General features: G+C 42.8%; 1 non-coding gene across 1 annotated transcript; it reads left to right on the top strand.

The window, feature by feature from the left end:
- Positions 1–9,015: 9,015 nt before the first annotated feature.
- Positions 9,016–9,134, top strand: LOC123752923 (5S ribosomal RNA). Its single transcript, XR_006772245.1, has one exon. It is a non-coding gene; the product is annotated as a 5S ribosomal RNA (ribosomal RNA).
- The last annotated feature ends 9,373 nt before the right edge of the window (positions 9,135–18,507 follow it).

The raw sequence follows: 18,507 nt of genomic DNA, 5'->3' as shown, positions 1-18,507 counted from the left end.
CTAGCTATAGTTGGTATAGTAGACACAATACCGTCCTGTTTGCAGTAGTTTACCCTATAGACATTCAAATGTAACATCGTTTTCTGTTAGCGTTCCTACAAAACATTCTTTAAAGATTTTTAAAGCCAAACTATGGTATATAATATTGATTGGTGAAGCACTGTTATTCTATGTAATAATTTATAGTGCTTATTATAATTTACTAAGAACAACTAATATTTCTCAAAACAAAACTACGAGCCTTCAATAGGATATAGCTGATCTGTAATATTATAAGAGCATGGACAACAGTAGGTAAATTTCACAACCCATGTGGGACCTGAAAACTACAATTTTCCTTATAATTGAACCAATCACGAATATTCTGCTATCTATGTTGACGGACGGGTACTGTGACACGTAAATTGGTACGTGAGGAAGAGTTTGGGCCTTGGTAAAAAAAGTAACTGGGAATATATCACATATTTACTAATTCATATACAACATATTGACTTTAAGCATTAAGTCATTTATGTGCTGTCTTGTGTGAGAACGGGTTGCATACAAGACACCATCATTCATGCAGCAAACATCTCCATTCCTAAAACAGCACACAAACCACATTTCACTTTCACCCCCTCCATTCGCTCCAAACGCCTCTTAGCTTGCTATCACACTAGATTCTTACAAAACATACATCGACATGGACAAATACTATGGGACCTAACAGCATTAAAAAACCATATCCTTAACAGCCTAGATGAAGATCACACAAAACATTGGAAACACCTTATAGAACAAGCAGAACAATACAGAAAACTGACACCTCAAGAATTCTGGAAACGAATCAAACGATTACAAGGATCAACTCACACACCGTTTAAATACCTTCTACATAATAACAACAAAATCACTGATCCTGAAGCAGTTCTCAACATTTTTAAACACCACTGGGAACAAATCTTTCACCCACATCCTCCTGAACCATTTGCACGCCCCAACATTGAAATAGTCGAAGACTGGATACACCAAAATAGACAAGCAACTACACCAGACGACCTCATTCACCTTGAAAATCTCAATTCAAACACTGAACTACAGACTCCCCTAACTCTAGCTGATGTCAAGACAGCTCTCATGGGCACTCGTCGTAGAGCCCCTGGTGCGTCTGGCATTGGACATATCCTTCTTAGACAACTCCCTGCCTCTATCATTACTGCTATCACTAACCTATTCAACGCCTCCCTTGCCTCTGGATACTTTCCACTCAACTTTAAGTCTGCCACAGCCGTTCTTATTCCAAAACCTGGGAAACCCCACACTGACCCAAAGAACTATAGACCCATCAGCCTTCTAGAGACACTTGGCAAAGTCTTTGAAAGGCTGATCAACCAGAGACTTAGAACCCACCTTGAACACAATGACTTACTCACTAACAAACAGTTTGGATTTCGGCCTCACCGGTCCACTCACGACGCCTTAAACATCATGACTAACTACCTCAGTATCAATCAGCACCAAAGACTTAAGACTGCACTCATCACTAAGGACGTTGAGAAGGCCTTTGACACTGTTTGGCATGACGGCTTAAAATTCAAACTATGCAACAACTTTAATCTTCCTCTTATCACCACCAAACTTCTTTCGAACTACTTAGACAATAGGACAATGAGAATTAAGTTCCTCCAACAACACTCTGACTACTTCAACTTACACGCCGGTGTTCCCCAAGGCTCTGTTCTTGCCCCAACACTCTACATCCTATACATAAACGACATTCCTGACCCTGTTCATCACACTTCATTAACCATATGTTATGCTGATGATGTCTCTCACCTTGTCACCAGCAACACCATTGATACACTAACAAACAGAGCACAAACAGAACTTGATGTTGTCACTGAGTGGGAGTACAAATGGCGTATAAAAACCAACTCCAGCAAATCTAAAATCACCTACTTTTTCTGTAAAAGAACTATTCGCCCAATTCCTCTCAAACTCTATTCATACACTCAAAATCCTACTTATATCTCTGTATCTCCCTCCTCCACAGTCCCGGGACTCACATTTGATCGACAACTACTCTTTCACACACACATAACACAGAAACATGCGATAGCTCTTCAAGCCATGAAGAAACTATACAGACTTAGATTTGCAAAACCTGACACAAAAATGCACCTTTACAAAGCACTTATTAGACCTCTCCTAACATACGCTCCACTAGCTCTTTCTCTATCTGCACGCACTAACAAAATAAAACTTCAAAGAATACAGAACAGAGCACTAAGATGGGTACTCAACACCCGATGGCAAGAGTTAAATACCAGTCAAAGTCTCCATGAAAGTACTAACATTCCTGCCCTAAATACCTACTGGAAAACTCTATCAGACAAACAAATCGATAGACTACTCACTCATCATGAACAACATATTGATTTTCTCCTACACACTCTCAGACTACCACGAAACAATCATGACCTCTTCTCTACCATCCATGATCCTCTTCCTAACTCTGTATTTCGTTAAACTTTAGCTCTCAACACCCAGCATCCACTATCATTACATATTCAGCTCTCAACAACCAGCACAAACAATCCGTAAAAAAGTTCAGCCCTGACGCTCTTGAGCCAATCACTGTGATGTTGTGAGTTTGTGATGTCCCGATGTTGTCACTGAAAACACCCGACTGAGTCCCTGCCTCGAAAGCCGCAACCTAACGACACGCAGCTGGGTTTAGCCCTGGCACTTTTTCTCTTACAAATCTTCTTCCTCTCACCCCCCCTTATCTTCTTCTGTCCCCACTTCCAAGCTCGCCCCTATGGGCATCTTCTCCTGTATTATTCTGATTCTGGCCCCAAAACGTGTCTTTCTCAGCCAAGAGGACTAACACCTCCCCAGACCACTCCCTCACCCCTACACCAAAACTTCCTAAATTCATACCAGACACCATGCAAAACGGACGCCATACATATCTCCTACCCAAATCTATAATTACCAAATCTGTCTACACAACGAATCAATCCACAAAGGAGAACCCCTCCGGTTCAAATGCCACAAACACTCCCCCAACAAGTCAATAAATATGAAAATCACACAATTTAACGTTAGAGCATATTACAACATCAGACACCTAATTGCTAACTTTGTGGAGAATGAAAGACCGGATGTGCTGCTACTAAACAGCACATGCGTGACGAACTCTCACAAAATTAGACATTTTGGCTTCACAACATACCAATCTCCTGATGAAGCTTACGAAGGGGTTGCTATTCTAATAAAGAACACCTATAAACATGACCTCCTCACTACCAACTGGCAACACAAACACTTCCTAGCAGTCCGCATTCACACTCAACACGGGCAGATGATCATTGGAACCACATACATTCGTCCAAACTTGGGTCTCCCCCTCCAGGACCTAAACACTCTCTTCAACCACACACACATACCAGTCTTCCTCCTAGCAGACCTAAATGCAAAACACCAAACATTCAACCATCGCCAACACAACATGCACGGTCAACAACTACACCAACTCCACCAAAACAAACACCTCACCTTCCTTGGCCCTGACTTCCAAACAACCTACACACACAATGGAACTGGGAGACCAGATCTAATCCTCACCAACAGAGCAGGCACTCACCTACAACACTACATCACACCCGGACCCCTCACTGGCTCAGATCACATACCCATATCACTCACACTCTCCAGCAACCCCATACTCATCCCAGCCACCCCACAATATGACTATCAAAATGCAGACTGGGAAGCCTTCAAACAACACCTAACTGCCAGCACACAGCCCTATAACTTCCAAGACAAACCACACACAGACATAGATTCCCAAGTCCTCACCATCCAGAATAACATCATACAAGCAGCTGATGCTACCATTCCAAAAACAACCCACAAAACTAGATACTCCTTTTTTCCTTCGATCAGAACAAAAAGGCTACTCTCCTGCTATCACAACAGATTCACCCACAACCTTCACAGATACAATCAAGTAAACACAGACCTCACTATACTCAAAAACCACATACTCAACAGCCTTGACCAAGACCATGCTAACAACTGGGAGAAACTCATACATAAAGCTGAAATACAAAGAAAAACAACTCCACAACAATTCTGGAACTTCATAAAGAGGATCAGAGGAAACTCCTCCTCTTCTGCCTTTACATACATCACTCACAACAATCAAAACTACACCGATCCCTCAGAAGTAATAGGCATATTCAAACAACACTGGCAGGACATCTTCAGTCCCCACCCCCCACAACCAACAGCAATACAAAACATAAACAGAGTAGAAACATGGATACGACACAACCCTCATGCCATCACACACTACCCTACCATTGACCTCACGACACTAGACGACTTAGAAAGTGACCTCACAGAATCAATACTACCTGAGGAAGTTAAACTCATGCTCAAGAACACCAGACGTAAAGCCCCAGGAGCCTCTGGCATTGGCCAAGCTCTCCTCAAGCAACTTCCAGACCCCCTAATCTTTGCACTCACAGACGTCTACAACGCCTCACTAGCATCAGGATATTTCCCAAGCCCATTCAAAGAAGCCACAGCAATCCTCATTCCAAAACCCCAAAAATCCCCGACAGACCCTAAGAACTACAGACCGATCAGCTTACTAGAGACATTAGGAAAAGTATACGAAAAACTCATTAATCATAAACTCAGGAATCACCTAGAACACAAAAACATATTGACAGACAAACAATTTGGCTTCAGACAACACCGCTCAACACAAGACGCACTGAACATAATAACAAACTACCTCTCCATAAATAAACACCAAAGGGCCAAGACGGCCCTCATTGCAAAGGACGTCGAAAAAGCTTTTGACACCGTATGGCACGACGGCCTGCGTTACAAACTCTGCACTCTGTTTCAACTATCTGATAACATGCAGAGGCTACTTTGCAGCTTTCTAACAAATAGAAAGATGCAGATCAAGTTCCTCAGCAAGCTGTCGGGTTATTTCAACCTAAATGCAGGTGTCCCTCAGGGCTCAGTTCTTTCACCAACCTTATACATACTCTATATAAACGACATCCCTGACCCAGTATACTGGACATCAATGACCCTTTGCTACGCTGACGACGTAACCCAACTGATCACAGACTATACGATTAACGCCCTCACACGGAAAGCACAACAAGAAATAGACAAAGTCACCCTCTGGGAACACGACTGGCGAATAAAAACAAACCCCAACAAGTCAAAAATAACATACTTTTTCTACAACAAACGACGTAACCCTGACCCAGTAAAACTCTACTCTCAATCACCAGATGCAACCCAGATCCCAAGAGTCAACAAAACCACAGTACTTGGACTCACACTAGACTTTAACCTTCGCTTTCACACACACATAACACCCAAGAAAGCTATAGCCTCAAACGCCCTATCAAAACTCTACCCACTTAAACATGCCTCCCAAGCCACCAAGCTCTACTTATACAAAACACTTATTCTCCCACTCCTAACATATGCACCGATCCCACTCACACTTGCAGCACCAACAAATAGGAAGAAACTCCAGCGTACCCAGAACAGGGCTCTGAGATGGGTGTTCGATACCCATTGGCAGGACTTCACCACCAGTGAGGCCCTGCATGAGAGGGCGAACATCCCACCTCTGAACATAACCTGGGATACTATGGGGAAGAAACAGATTGACAGAATTCTCACCTATCATGACAACTACGACACGTTCCTCAGAAACGTCCTAAGCAGACCCAGACATACGCACAACCTCTTTAACCTGATCGACGATCCACCTCCTGCTCCGTCCTTTACATAACCCCTCTCCTATAATATCACTACTCAAATCACCAAACTTCCAACTATAACCTCCTAACTCTTCTCCCCCCTCTTTAGGGGGGGACCAACTAGCTCCCGTTTTCTGGTGCCTTGGGTGGGCCGCGATGCTGATTAACAGATCAAAGACCACATCTGGTGTGAGCCTCCAGGGCACACCCAGCTGAGGACTGCTGTCTCCGTGGGTGCTCAGAAAAGACGAAATGTTGTCACAGATCCGATTCCTTGCCTTCACTGCCTAGTCTGGTCATAACGATTTCAATGCCATGCAGCTGGGTCTAGCCCTGGCACTTTACCTCATACTGAAAACCCTTCCTCTCACCCCCACTAATTCTTCCCCTATCCCCACTTCCACGCTCACCCATTAGGGTATCTTGACCTATATTTAAATGAATGAATGAATGCATTCGTCGTCAATTCGATTCACACAACTACAACACCATGACTGGACGCGGCAAGGGAGGCAAGGGACTCGGAAAGGGTGGCGCCAAGCGTCATCGTAAGGTGCTACGTGACAACATCCAGGGCATCACCAAGCCCGCTATTCGTCGCTTAGCTCGTCGTGGCGGCGTCAAGCGTATTTCGGGTCTCATCTACGAAGAGACCCGTGGCGTCCTGAAGGTGTTCCTCGAGAACGTCATCCGTGATGCTGTAACCTACACGGAACACGCCAAGAGGAAGACCGTCACTGCCATGGACGTGGTGTACGCTCTGAAGCGCCAGGGTCGTACCCTCTACGGATTCGGCGGATAAGAGCTTGGCTAATCCATCGATTCCACCCACCACCACCTCAAAACGGGACCTAATTAGGTCCCTATACTTTTTTACTGAAGGGCTTAATAGACGATAACATAAATTGTTTTGATATCAGCTAGCACATTGGGTCTTATGAAATCTATTTTTTATCCTCGCATGCTTAAAGGGACTCTGATTGGGGAGGGGGGGGGGGAAGGTTTGTTACGTTATATACTAGCAGAGCAGGATCATTGGTGGGGGGGGGGGGGTGTGAGGGGGAGAGAGAGAGAGAGAGATCTTTCCCAACTCTTCCTTTTTACATGAGTGAGCTACCCGTTTTATTCATTTTATCCTTCTCAGAGCTGTTTTGATAGTATCCAAATGATGGTAAATGAAAAGGGAGGACACGAATATCTACCCAGAATTCAGGACTGGCAATCGATATGCATGTTTGAGTGAGAATCTTTTTCTCTCTCAACTTAGGTATACGTTTATGTCGTACCTAAAAGCGAGAACCACACTATTGGGACAAGTATGCAAGGCCCAATTTTCCTAACAAGCACAGTTAATTTTGTTATTTTCGAACATTTCTTTCCAAATTGGTTTATCCAATTAACAGTATTATATTAAGATCATGAATTGCTGGGTTAGGTTAGGTTAGCTTAGCTTAGGTTAGGTTAGGTTAGCTTAGCTTAGCTTAGCTTGGGTTAGCTTAGGTTTGGTTAGGTTAGCTAAGCTTGGGTTAGCATAGGTTAGGTTAGGTTTGATTACATTTCTATGTTAGATTTAACTCAAATTCAAAACAATTGCCAGTCATTCGGCTTGTTAGTCAACTTGCCTCTAATAGGGGCAATTTGTCTAACAAGACTATTTAGTTTTGTGTGCATATATATATATATATATATATATATATATATATATATATATATATTATAGCTTCAAGACTCCGAACCAATATAGAAGCATCAAGAGGAAGTGCTTGTGTTATGGGCCAATAGGCCTTCTGCAGTTACTTCCATTCTTATGTTTTTATTCCCATTGGTTCGTGTTTTATCTTGTGTAAATGTCAATCACCTTACCCAAAACTTTGGTACCATATCACCTCACCCATGTGTATATATAAATATATATATATATATATATATATATATATATATATATATATATATATATATATATATATATATATATATATATATATAATATACAGAGTAAATCTACCCCAAAAGTAATGATTTATTTGTCTACAAAACTAAACTCTTTTTGGAATCATATGAGGCCCCTCCACTGAGGGGGGAGGCCTGGATGTTTATTGTCATGTGTATTCATGCTGCTTGCATGTCGTCGTTTATTTTGCCTTTGTTGTTTTTTTGACAGCTTTCTTTGCCTTGGGTGGTTTGGGAGATTTTGAAGCTCTCTTTATTTTGGGCTTTTTGTTCCCAACAACAAGCTGCTGCTGCTGCTTCTTTTTCAAGGCTGTTGGTGGTTTGTTGCTTGTGGCGGCTTTCTTGGGAGTTACCACGGCCTTCTTTGCTGCTGTAGATGGTTTCTTGGTTGTGGTGGCTTTCTTGGGAGTTAGAACGGCCCTCTTCTCTGCTACGGCCAGCTTGAATGATCCACTAGCTCCACTTCCCTTGGTCTGAACAAGAATGCCGTCAGCCACTGCTTTCTTGAGAAATCTTCGGATGTAAATGGCGATCTTGGCAGCCTCGACTTTGTTGTTGGCAACAACGTACTTCTTGATTGCTTGTAGAGACGAGCCCTTACGGTCTTTGAGTGCTGCGACCGCGGCTAGAACCATTTGACTAGTTTTCGGGTGAGCAACCTGGACGCGAGGTTTCCTGGTGGTGGCCACCACAGCAGCAGCAGCCGCAGCCTTCTTGGTAGGCTTTGCTTCTACCATGATGATGATGATGAACCAACCAAGGTGATGAGAGACGCTCAGACAGTCACGGGGGAATGATGCTGCCGCCGCTTGAGCCGAACCTATTTATGTGCCGGCACGGTACAGAAGCTGCAACCTGGCAACTCGTCCACCAATCACGACGGTTGGTTTTACGGCTCCGAAACCTGGATCCCATATCTTCTCTAAAATAGAAGCATTTGTTCATGTTCTTTGTAAAAGTATCATAAAGCAGGACAGATGAGACAAATATCATAAAAACTGAAGAGCAGATGAGCACACACATGTTTGTATTACAAAAGAAAATCCACAAATTCATTAGAAATTGGCAGGGCAGGCTGAGGAAGTAGGTAGATGTAAAATGTCTGTAAATGGCGAAAGAACATAAACCCAAGACTGAATAAACGATGTTAAATATCCATGCCAAGGAGACAAAAATATGTTAGGATACAATTACCATTAAGACACCACAAGCAGGTCCGTATCCTGCCGCGATGACTTAAAAGAGTTGGTTATTAGCCACAATGTGTAGGCAGTCTCATGCCAACGGCCATACCACGTTGAGAACACCGCTTCTCGTCCGATCAGCGAAGTTAAGCAACGTTGGGTTTGGTTAGTACTTGGATGGGTGACCGCCTGGGAACACCAAATGCTGTTGGCAATAATGTTTTTTTGTTTTGTTTTGTTTTGTTTCGTTTGTTTTTGTTTGAATGGCTGGCTCCACGGGAAATTCACGGAGTTGTGTGGAATAAGGCCTGGTAAAATGAATTAATATGTATGTCATGTTTAAAACAAACTCGCTTAATATAGATATTGTGTGAGGCTTTATACAAAAACAAACAACCAAAACAAAACATGTTGTATATATATAGCTTAATCCGGGTTTGAACTCGCAACTCCAAGAATACGCATCACTTATATACACTTTACCACTGGACCACTGCTGCAGGACACTAGCTTGATGCTGAGGTATCAATTTAATGACGTAAATGCCATTTCCACAAATAAATGATAATTAAAAAGTATTTGTATGTACAAATCTTTACTGTTTAAAAGGCTACAATATCAGTTACTGATATAATTTGTGTTAATGTTTCTATACCCACAAGAAGGCATATTTTTGCTTATATGTAAAGGGTACGGAGAAGGAATCCACAGACCATCATTCCCCTCCCCTTCCCTCCCCCCCCCCAACTCCCACCTACTACCACCACCACCACCACTCACCACCAATCACCACCAATCACCACCACCACCAATCACCACCACCAATCACCACCACCACATCTAACCGAAAACCCCCTAACACATCAACCCTCCCCCCAATCAACAGGCGAAATAATAACCCTCAAATGCCTGCCTGCCTGCAAGCCAATACTAACGGTCTTCTCAGAAAGAAAATCTCTTTGTATCTGTATTACTTGATGAAATGTATGATTCTAATAATGAAAATAAATTTTGATGTCGGTTGTATGAGCATAATGACCAATATGCACATGATATGAATGAATTAAATAGTGTAGTTTTAAGTAATTAGGTTGTAGACACATTAAGCGGATATGATATTTGACGCGTCCAGAACTGGTGATTTTTGGTTTAGTTTTAAATGCACCACCACCACCACCACCACCACCACCACCACCACCACCACCATTGCTTCCCCAGAGCCTAATTAAGGACCGGTAAAAGGAGTCAATATGTATGTCATCTATAAAACCAAAGAATGAATAAAAAAACACACACACAAACCTACATAATAGTATTAGGAAGATTGTATGGCAAAAAAAAAAAAAATTATTATTCCCATTGGGTCGTTTGAACTCGCGACTTCCAAAACACCAGCCACACACCTTACCACCCAGCCACCATAGAGTTGGTATAATTGTGCAACTTTAGTTATAAAAATAAAGTTTTCTCACATTGTATTGATAACTTAAAGGTTTTGTTTTTTTTTGCTTGTACAAATCTTATTGTCTGTTCTATGAAAAGGCTTGATGTAAATTATGTATTTTTTTTTTAATGATTGAATTGTAGGCACATTAAGTGGATTCGATATTTGATATATCCAGAAAAGGCGATTTATGTTCAGTTTTAAAATGCATCACCGTTAACGCTAAAGGACTGGTAAAATGACTCGATGTTTGTCATTTTTAAAATAAACACTAAAACAAGGCCCTTAACATATATAATGTTTGAATATAAATTGAATGCATATAAATACAAAGTGGGAGTGGCTGGCTGGCTGGCTGGCTGGCTGGCTGGCTGGCTGGCTGGCTGCCTGCCTGCCTGCCTGCCTGCCTGCCTGCCTGCCTGGCTGCCTGCCTGGCTGCCTGCCTGCCTTGCCTTGCCTGGCCTGGCCTGGCCTGTCCTGTCCTGTCCTGTTATTGCCTTGCCTTGCCTTGCCTTGCCTTGCCTTGCCTTGCCTTGCCTTGCCCTGCCTTGGCTGCAGCTGGCTGGCTGGCTGGCCGGCCGTAAATCAACTCTTAACAACACCACACCATCACTCATCACCCATCACCCACCACCGGCTCCAGAATCAGAAGAATCAGAATAATACAGGAGAAGATGCCCATAGGGGCGAGCTTGGAAGTGGGGACAGAAGAAGATAAGGGGGGGTGAGAGGAAGAAGATTTGTAAGAGAAAAAGTGCCAGGGCTAAACCCAGCTGCGTGTCGTTAGGTTGCGGCTTTCGAGGCAGGGACTCAGTCGGGTGTTTTCAGTGACAACATCGGGACATCACAAACTCACAACATCACAGTGATTGGCTCAAGAGCGTCAGGGCTGAACTTTTTTACGGATTGTTTGTGCTGGTTGTTGAGAGCTGAATATGTAATGATAGTGGATGCTGGGTGTTGAGAGCTAAAGTTTAACGAAATACAGAGTTAGGAAGAGGATCATGGATGGTAGAGAAGAGGTCATGATTGTTTCGTGGTAGTCTGAGAGTGTGTAGGAGAAAATCAATGTGTTGTTCATGATGAGTGAGTAGTCTATCGATTTGTTTGTCTGATAGAGTTTTCCAGTAGGTATTTAGGGCAGGAATGTTAGTACTTTCATGGAGACTTTGATTGGTATTTAACTCTTGCCATCGGGTGTTGAGTACCCATCTTAGTGCTCTGTTCTGTATTCTTTGAAGTTTTATTTTGTTAGTGAGTGCAGATAGAGAAAGAGCTAGTGGAGCGTATGTTAGGAGAGGTCTAATAAGTGCTTTGTAAAGGTGCATTTTTGTGTCAGGTTTTGCAAATCTAAGTCTGTATAGTTTCTTCATGGCTTGAAGAGCTATTGCATGTTTCTGTGTTATGTGTGTGTGAAAGAGTAGTTGTCGATCAAATGTGAGTCCCAGGACTGTGGAGGAGGGAGATACAGAGATGTAAGTAGGATTTTGAGTGTATGAATAGAGTTTGAGAGGAATTGGGCGAATAGTTCTTTTACAGAAAAAGTAGGTGATTTTAGATTTGCTGGAGTTGGTTTTTATACGCCATTTGTACTCCCACTCAGTGACAACATCAAGTTCTGTTTGTGCTCTGTTTGTTAGTGTATCAATGGTGTTGCTGGTGACAAGGTGAGAGACATCATCAGCATAACATATGGTTAATGAAGTGTGATGAACAGGGTCAGGAATGTCGTTTATGTATAGGATGTAGAGTGTTGGGGCAAGAACAGAACCTTGGGGAACACCGGCGTGTAAGTTGAAGTAGTCAGAGTGTTGTTGGAGGAACTTAATTCTCATTGTCCTATTGTCTAAGTAGTTCGAAAGAAGTTTGGTGGTGATAAGAGGAAGATTAAAGTTGTTGCATAGTTTGAATTTTAAGCCGTCATGCCAAACAGTGTCAAAGGCCTTCTCAACGTCCTTAGTGATGAGTGCAGTCTTAAGTCTTTGGTGCTGATTGATACTGAGGTAGTTAGTCATGATGTTTAAGGCGTCGTGAGTGGACCGGTGAGGCCGAAATCCAAACTGTTTGTTAGTGAGTAAGTCATTGTGTTCAAGGTGGGTTCTAAGTCTCTGGTTGATCAGCCTTTCAAAGACTTTGCCAAGTGTCTCTAGAAGGCTGATGGGTCTATAGTTCTTTGGGTCAGTATGGGGTTTCCCAGCCGGCTCCAGTCTCCCAGCCTCTCTTATATACCCGAGCAGGCCCTTTAAATTATTTGAATTGTTGCACTTCGGCCAATGGCACGATCGCTGCTGCTCAAACATATTCTGGTTCACAAGTATTAAAATATATATATTATAATATATATATATATATATATATATATATATATATATATATATATATATATATATATATATTCATGAAACACATTAAAACCTTGATCATTTATTCATTTATTACGTCTAGTGAAGAATTGCTTTTGTTCATTTGTATGATTAAAAATTGATAGAATAAGAATTCCTCGCTTAAAGTAAAATATAAAATATATATTGGATTTATATGATTGGTTAATATTCCAAGTGATGCTGAATATCCCCTATAATTTTGTTTTGTTTGTTTGTTTGTTATGTACACATTCCAAATGAAATCAATATAAATGTTATTATTAATGTTTGAAAGTTGATTGTCTACTTGAATCTCTCTATTAAAGTGTGTGTGGCTCCGGATGGAGCCTGGTTATGGTATTTGTCGTGGTGGGTGGCAGAAGTGCTTACTTCTTCTCTGTCTTCTTTGGCAAAAGAACTGCCTGAATGTTTGGAAGAACACCTCCCTGTGCAATGGTTACGCCAGACAGAAGTTTGTTGAGTTCTTCGTCGTTGCGGATGGCCAACTGCAAGTGACGTGGGATGATACGGGTCTTCTTGTTGTCACGTGCGGCGTTACCGGCGAGCTCCAGAACTTCGGCAGCGAGGTATTCCATGACGGCTGCCAGGTAGACAGGAGCGCCAGCACCGACGCGTTCGGCGTAGTTGCCCTTACGCAGCAGACGGTGAATTCTGCCCACGGGGAACTGAAGTCCGGCCCTGCTGGAGCGAGACTTTGACTTGCCCTTCACTTTGCCTCCCTTGCCGCGTCCTGACATTGCTGCTGCTGTTGTGGGTTTGTGGTGTTTAATAATAATGCCGCTTTGCTTTGATGTCCATAGGGAATGGAAATGATGGGGGAGGTAGAGGGATGGGGAGATGAAATTCAGGAAGAGGATGCGGGTGTAGAGAGAGAGGAGGTTTGAAAGTTCGGTGGCCTGTCCACCATGGGTTGACATTTTTGTATGTGTTGTTTGTTTGCGTGTGTGTTATGTTGGGTTGTCAGTACATTGGCTGGGGGGGCTAGTGTTTGTGACCTTGTTGGTGTCCTAAAGCACTAGAGCCGATGGAGTTGGCTGAAGGAGGCTAATCTTAGAAACATCAGGGTAGTTACACTTCTGACGCCACGACAAATGGTTTTTTGGTTTTATATTTTTTTGTAGGTGTTTTATTTATATATATATATATATATATATATATATATATATATATATATATATATATATATATATATATATATATATATATATATTTTTTTTTTTTTTTTTTTTTTTTTTTTTTATTTATTTATTTTTTTTTTTTTTTTATTTATTATTATTTTTTTTCTTTCTTTCTTTATTCTTCATATGGTGTAGATTGGGTCCGGGATGGGCCACTCATCTGGATCGTCTGGCAGACCGCTTAGTATCTGAGGGCTTGGGAAGGCCTCATCATGGATATGTCTGATCACTTTTTGTTGGAGAGTGATTCTTCTGGTTCTGTGTGGTGGTTCGTGGATCTCGTAGTCGCTGGTGGTGTTTTCTGCTACGAAGGGATCTTCTGGGTCTGGGACATACATGTTCTTCATACGGTACAGCTGTCTTCTGGCCAGGTAGCTGAGCCTAATGTTCATTGGCTTCATGTTGAGCCATCCAGAGGCAGAGGTATCCAGAGGCATGGATCAGGTCGGTTCTCACCCTGTCTCTCAGAGTCAGGCCCTCTGCAAAGAGAAGTGCTTTGTTTTGTACTCGTTGAATCTTCAACATGTTGGATTTGTTGGTGAGGTTCAGGGGAACGTATGGGTATTCCAAGCTAGGCCTTATGATCATTCTGTACAGGTGGAGCTTGATGTGGGATGGGGCTTGGTTGAAACGGAAGAGCCTCGCCAGTGAGCCCCGGGCCATCGCTGTCTTCTGGGATACGTACTGGGAGGAGTTGAGTAGCCTGTTGAAGTTGTAACCGAGCACTGTGTTGGAGTTTGAGATGGCTATGGGTTCACCCCTGATTCTTATTCCCCCCTCATTTTCAATTGAGAAGGCCATACAGCCGACAGTGCTTAATTGAATCTTTTCACTGTCGGCTGTATGGCCTATAAGAGGAAGATTAAAGTTGTTGCATAGTTTGAATTTTAAGCCGTCATGCCAAACAGTGTCAAAGGCCTTCTCAACGTCCTTAGTGATGAGTGCAGTCTTAAGTCTTTGGTGCTGATTGATACTGAGGTAGTTAGTCATGATGTTTAAGGCGTCGTGAGTGGACCGGTGAGGCCGAAATCCAAACTGTTTGTTAGTGAGTAAGTCATTGTGTTCAAGGTGGGTTCTAAGTCTCTGGTTGATCAGCCTTTCAAAGACTTTGCCAAGTGTCTCTAGAAGGCTGATGGGTCTATAGTTCTTTGGGTCAGTGTGGGGTTTCCCAGGTTTTGGAATAAGAACGGCTGTGGCAGACTTAAAGTTGAGTGGAAAGTATCCAGAGGCAAGGGAGGCGTTGAATAGGTTAGTGATAGCAGTAATGATAGAAGCAGGGAGTTGTCTAAGAAGGATATGTCCAATGCCAGACGCACCAGGGGCTCTACGACGAGTGCCCATGAGAGCTGTCTTGACATCAGCTAGAGTTAGGGGAGTCTGTAGTTCAGTGTTTGAATTGAGATTTTCAAGGTAAATGAGGTCGTCTGGTGTAGTTGCTTGTCTATTTTGGTGTATCCAGTCTTCGACTATTTCAATGTTGGGGCGTGCAAATGGTTCAGGAGGATGAGTGTGAAAGATTTGTTCCCAGTGGTGTTTAAAAATGTTGAGAACTGCTTCAGGATCAGTGATTTTGTTGTTATTATGTAGAAGGTATTTAAACGGTGTGTGAGTTGATCCTTGTAGTCGTTTGATTCGTTTCCAGAATTCTTGAGGTGTCAGTTTTCTGTATTGTTCTGCTTGTTCTATAAGGTGTTTCCAATGTTTTGTGTGATCTTCATCTAGGCTGTTAAGGATATGGTTTTTTAATGCTGTTAGGTCCCATAGTATTTGTCCATGACGATGTATGTTTTGTAAGAATCTAGTGTGATAGCAAGCTAAGAGGCGTTTGGAGCGAATGGAGGGGGTGAAAGTGAAATGTGGTTTGTGTGCTGTTTTAGGAATGGAGATGTTTGCTGCATGAATGATGGTGTCTTGTATGTTGCGTGCTTGTGTGTCGATGTCAGTGTGATGTTTGTCATTGTATTCATAAGTGAGATCAGTGTCATCAATGTGTTGTTTGAACATGTCCCAGTTTGCCCTATGGTATGAGAATTGAGGAGTGCTGGGGATGAGAATAGGATTTGTGGAGACTGTGAGAATTAAGGGAATATGATCAGAGCCCGTAATGGGCCCTGGTGAAATGAAGTGTTGCAAGTTGCTGCCGTGTCTGTTGGTGAATATGAGATCAGGCCGGCCAGAACCTGTATGTGTGAAACAAGTGGGGAAATCAGGGCCAAGAAAGAATAGATGTTTTTGGGTGTATATTTGGTGAATCTGTCTGCCACGCTGATTTGTGGTATTGTGGTGGAATGTAGGGTGTTGTGCATTGAGGTCTGCAAGCAGAAAAACAGGCAAGTGAGAGTTGTTGAAGAGAGTTATGAAATCTTGCATGGGAATGTCAATGTTAGGACGGGTGTAGGTTGTGCAGATGATGAGAGACCCCATTTGTGTATGAACTTTAATGGCTAGGAAATGTTTGTGAAGCCAATGAGTGTGTAAGAGTTCGTGTTTGTATGAAGAACGGATGAGTATTGCAACTCCTTCATGTGCTTCATCTGGTGACTGGTAAGAGGAGTAGCCATAATGTTTGATTTTATATGAGTTCGTAATGTATGTGCTATTTAATAATAGCACATCAGGTCTCTCGATCTCAATAAAATCTGACACCATGTGTCTAATGTTGAAATATGCCTGCACATTAAACTGTATGATCTTTATGAATTTTTAGGTTTTGATGGGGTGCTGGTGGGGTTTTGTGCATGTACAAGAGCATGAGGGTTGCGTGATTCAATGAGTAGGGCAGTTATTGAGGAGGGTGCATCTTGAAGGAGGGTGGTAGGAATTGTAGCATATTTACAGCGGGAGGTGGGAGTAAGACAACGGGTTGCTGAACGGGCTCGGGACGAGACAAGATGAGTTACAGAAGAAATGACTGAAGTTGTTGGGGGATGGAGGGAGACAGGCTTGTTGACAGGGACCGGGTGAGAGGTATCAGAGGTTGTAGTGTTAGTAGTCAGATTGGAAGTGGAGAGGACAATGTTGGGAGAAGAGGTTGAAAGTGCCTTTGACATGGATGCTTCAGTTTGGGATAGTCCAGGATGTGCTGTTTGGTCAGTGGCACCGTTTTCTGTAGCAGTCAGGAGTGGGTTGGTAGGAGATTGTGGGGGAACTGTAGTATTTTCTTCAGCTGAAGTCATGGTGTTTTGTGGAGTGAGGACTGTAGGCGAGAATGGAGCAGAGCGCAATAGTTGAGTAGGAGGAACAGAAATACTAGGAAGGCCGTTATGAGTGAGAAAGATTGGAAGATAGTCAGCAAAGTCACGGCCATCGTCCTTGGCCTTCAAGTAAGCAGCTTGTACACAGGCAGTGACTCGTTCATATGCAAGGTTCTGAAGAGGAGAATAAGGTGGAGGTGGTGGGTGAGGGAAGAGAGGTGGAGAGGACTGAGTTTGTTGTGCAGTATTATGATGATGTTGCTGGTGAAGTGAAGCATTAAGGACACTGGCATAGGACATTGAGGTGGCTGATGCTGTTTGGTGATGAGATAGGTTATGGGAGGTTGACGAAGAGGAATGAGGTTGTGCTTGAGTGCGAGGTTGGTTATTTCGAAGAGATTTTAGGGTTTGCTTTCTCAAAGGGCAAGATTTGTCAACTGCTGAGTGAGCACCTTGGCAATTGGTGCATTTTAAGATAGGGGCAGAGCACTGAGTATAGAAATGACCTTCAGCAGAGCATTTGGAGCAAATTTGTGGGCTTTTGCATTTTCTTGTTTCGTGATTATACTTATAACACTTGAAACATTGTAGTAAAGGAAGATAGTCAACTGGACTAATGAGATAGGGAGGAGTGCTGGTGTTGAGGATTTTAATTCCATGGTGCAAGAGTTTTTGAGCTTCTGTAGGGGAGGAACATTGGATCTTGAGGTGTTTTGTATTGGGCACTGGGTATATCTCCATTACAGTAATAGCATTCCTGTGAGAGATGTCTTGAGAGAGATTGATAGTATTAGGTGCTGAAAGGACAGAGCTGTCGACATTCTTTACAAGTACAGAGCATTTAGTTTTTTGTTCAATAGTGAGAACAGGAGTAAGTGAAGCTTGTGTGAGTTTTCTGAAAGTAGGTTCCTTGAAACAGGCAAAAAGGTCGTCTTCAGAGGCAATGAGAAATTTGATGGTGTTTGTGTTGGCGTGTTTGATATGGTTAGTGGCTGGTGTGCCAGTGGCATTGTAGAAGGTAATGATGCAGTCAATAGTGTCTATGGGTGTATTCCCAGTGTAGGTCATCCGTAGACAGTGAGCCATTGTGACTCACTATCTACTGACAGTCCCGTGTCTTGTGCCAATCACTGTGATTCCATAAGCTCAGTGGGGGTCAGTGTGTAGGCCAGGTCTAAGACCTGGCCTAAGGGTCTCACCACGAACAAACACCGTGTTCCGGAAGGTTGCACCCCCAGTTATGGTGGGCTCGCACGATCACGAGATTCCACAACTGGCTCGGCAGTGTCAGAAACGGAAGAATTTTAGGAGAGGAGAAAAAGAATGCACCTATGCCATGACGCAACTGCAAAAGGTGAACTTCCGTCTTCTCATCTGGGCCTGTTCT

This window comes from Procambarus clarkii, unplaced genomic scaffold (assembly GCF_040958095.1).
Source record: "Procambarus clarkii isolate CNS0578487 unplaced genomic scaffold, FALCON_Pclarkii_2.0 HiC_scaffold_318, whole genome shotgun sequence".
Taxonomy (NCBI): Eukaryota; Metazoa; Arthropoda; class Malacostraca; order Decapoda; family Cambaridae; genus Procambarus; species Procambarus clarkii.
The sequence above is the reverse complement of the archived record's forward strand: the minus strand, read 5'-3'. Positions and strand labels throughout refer to the sequence as shown.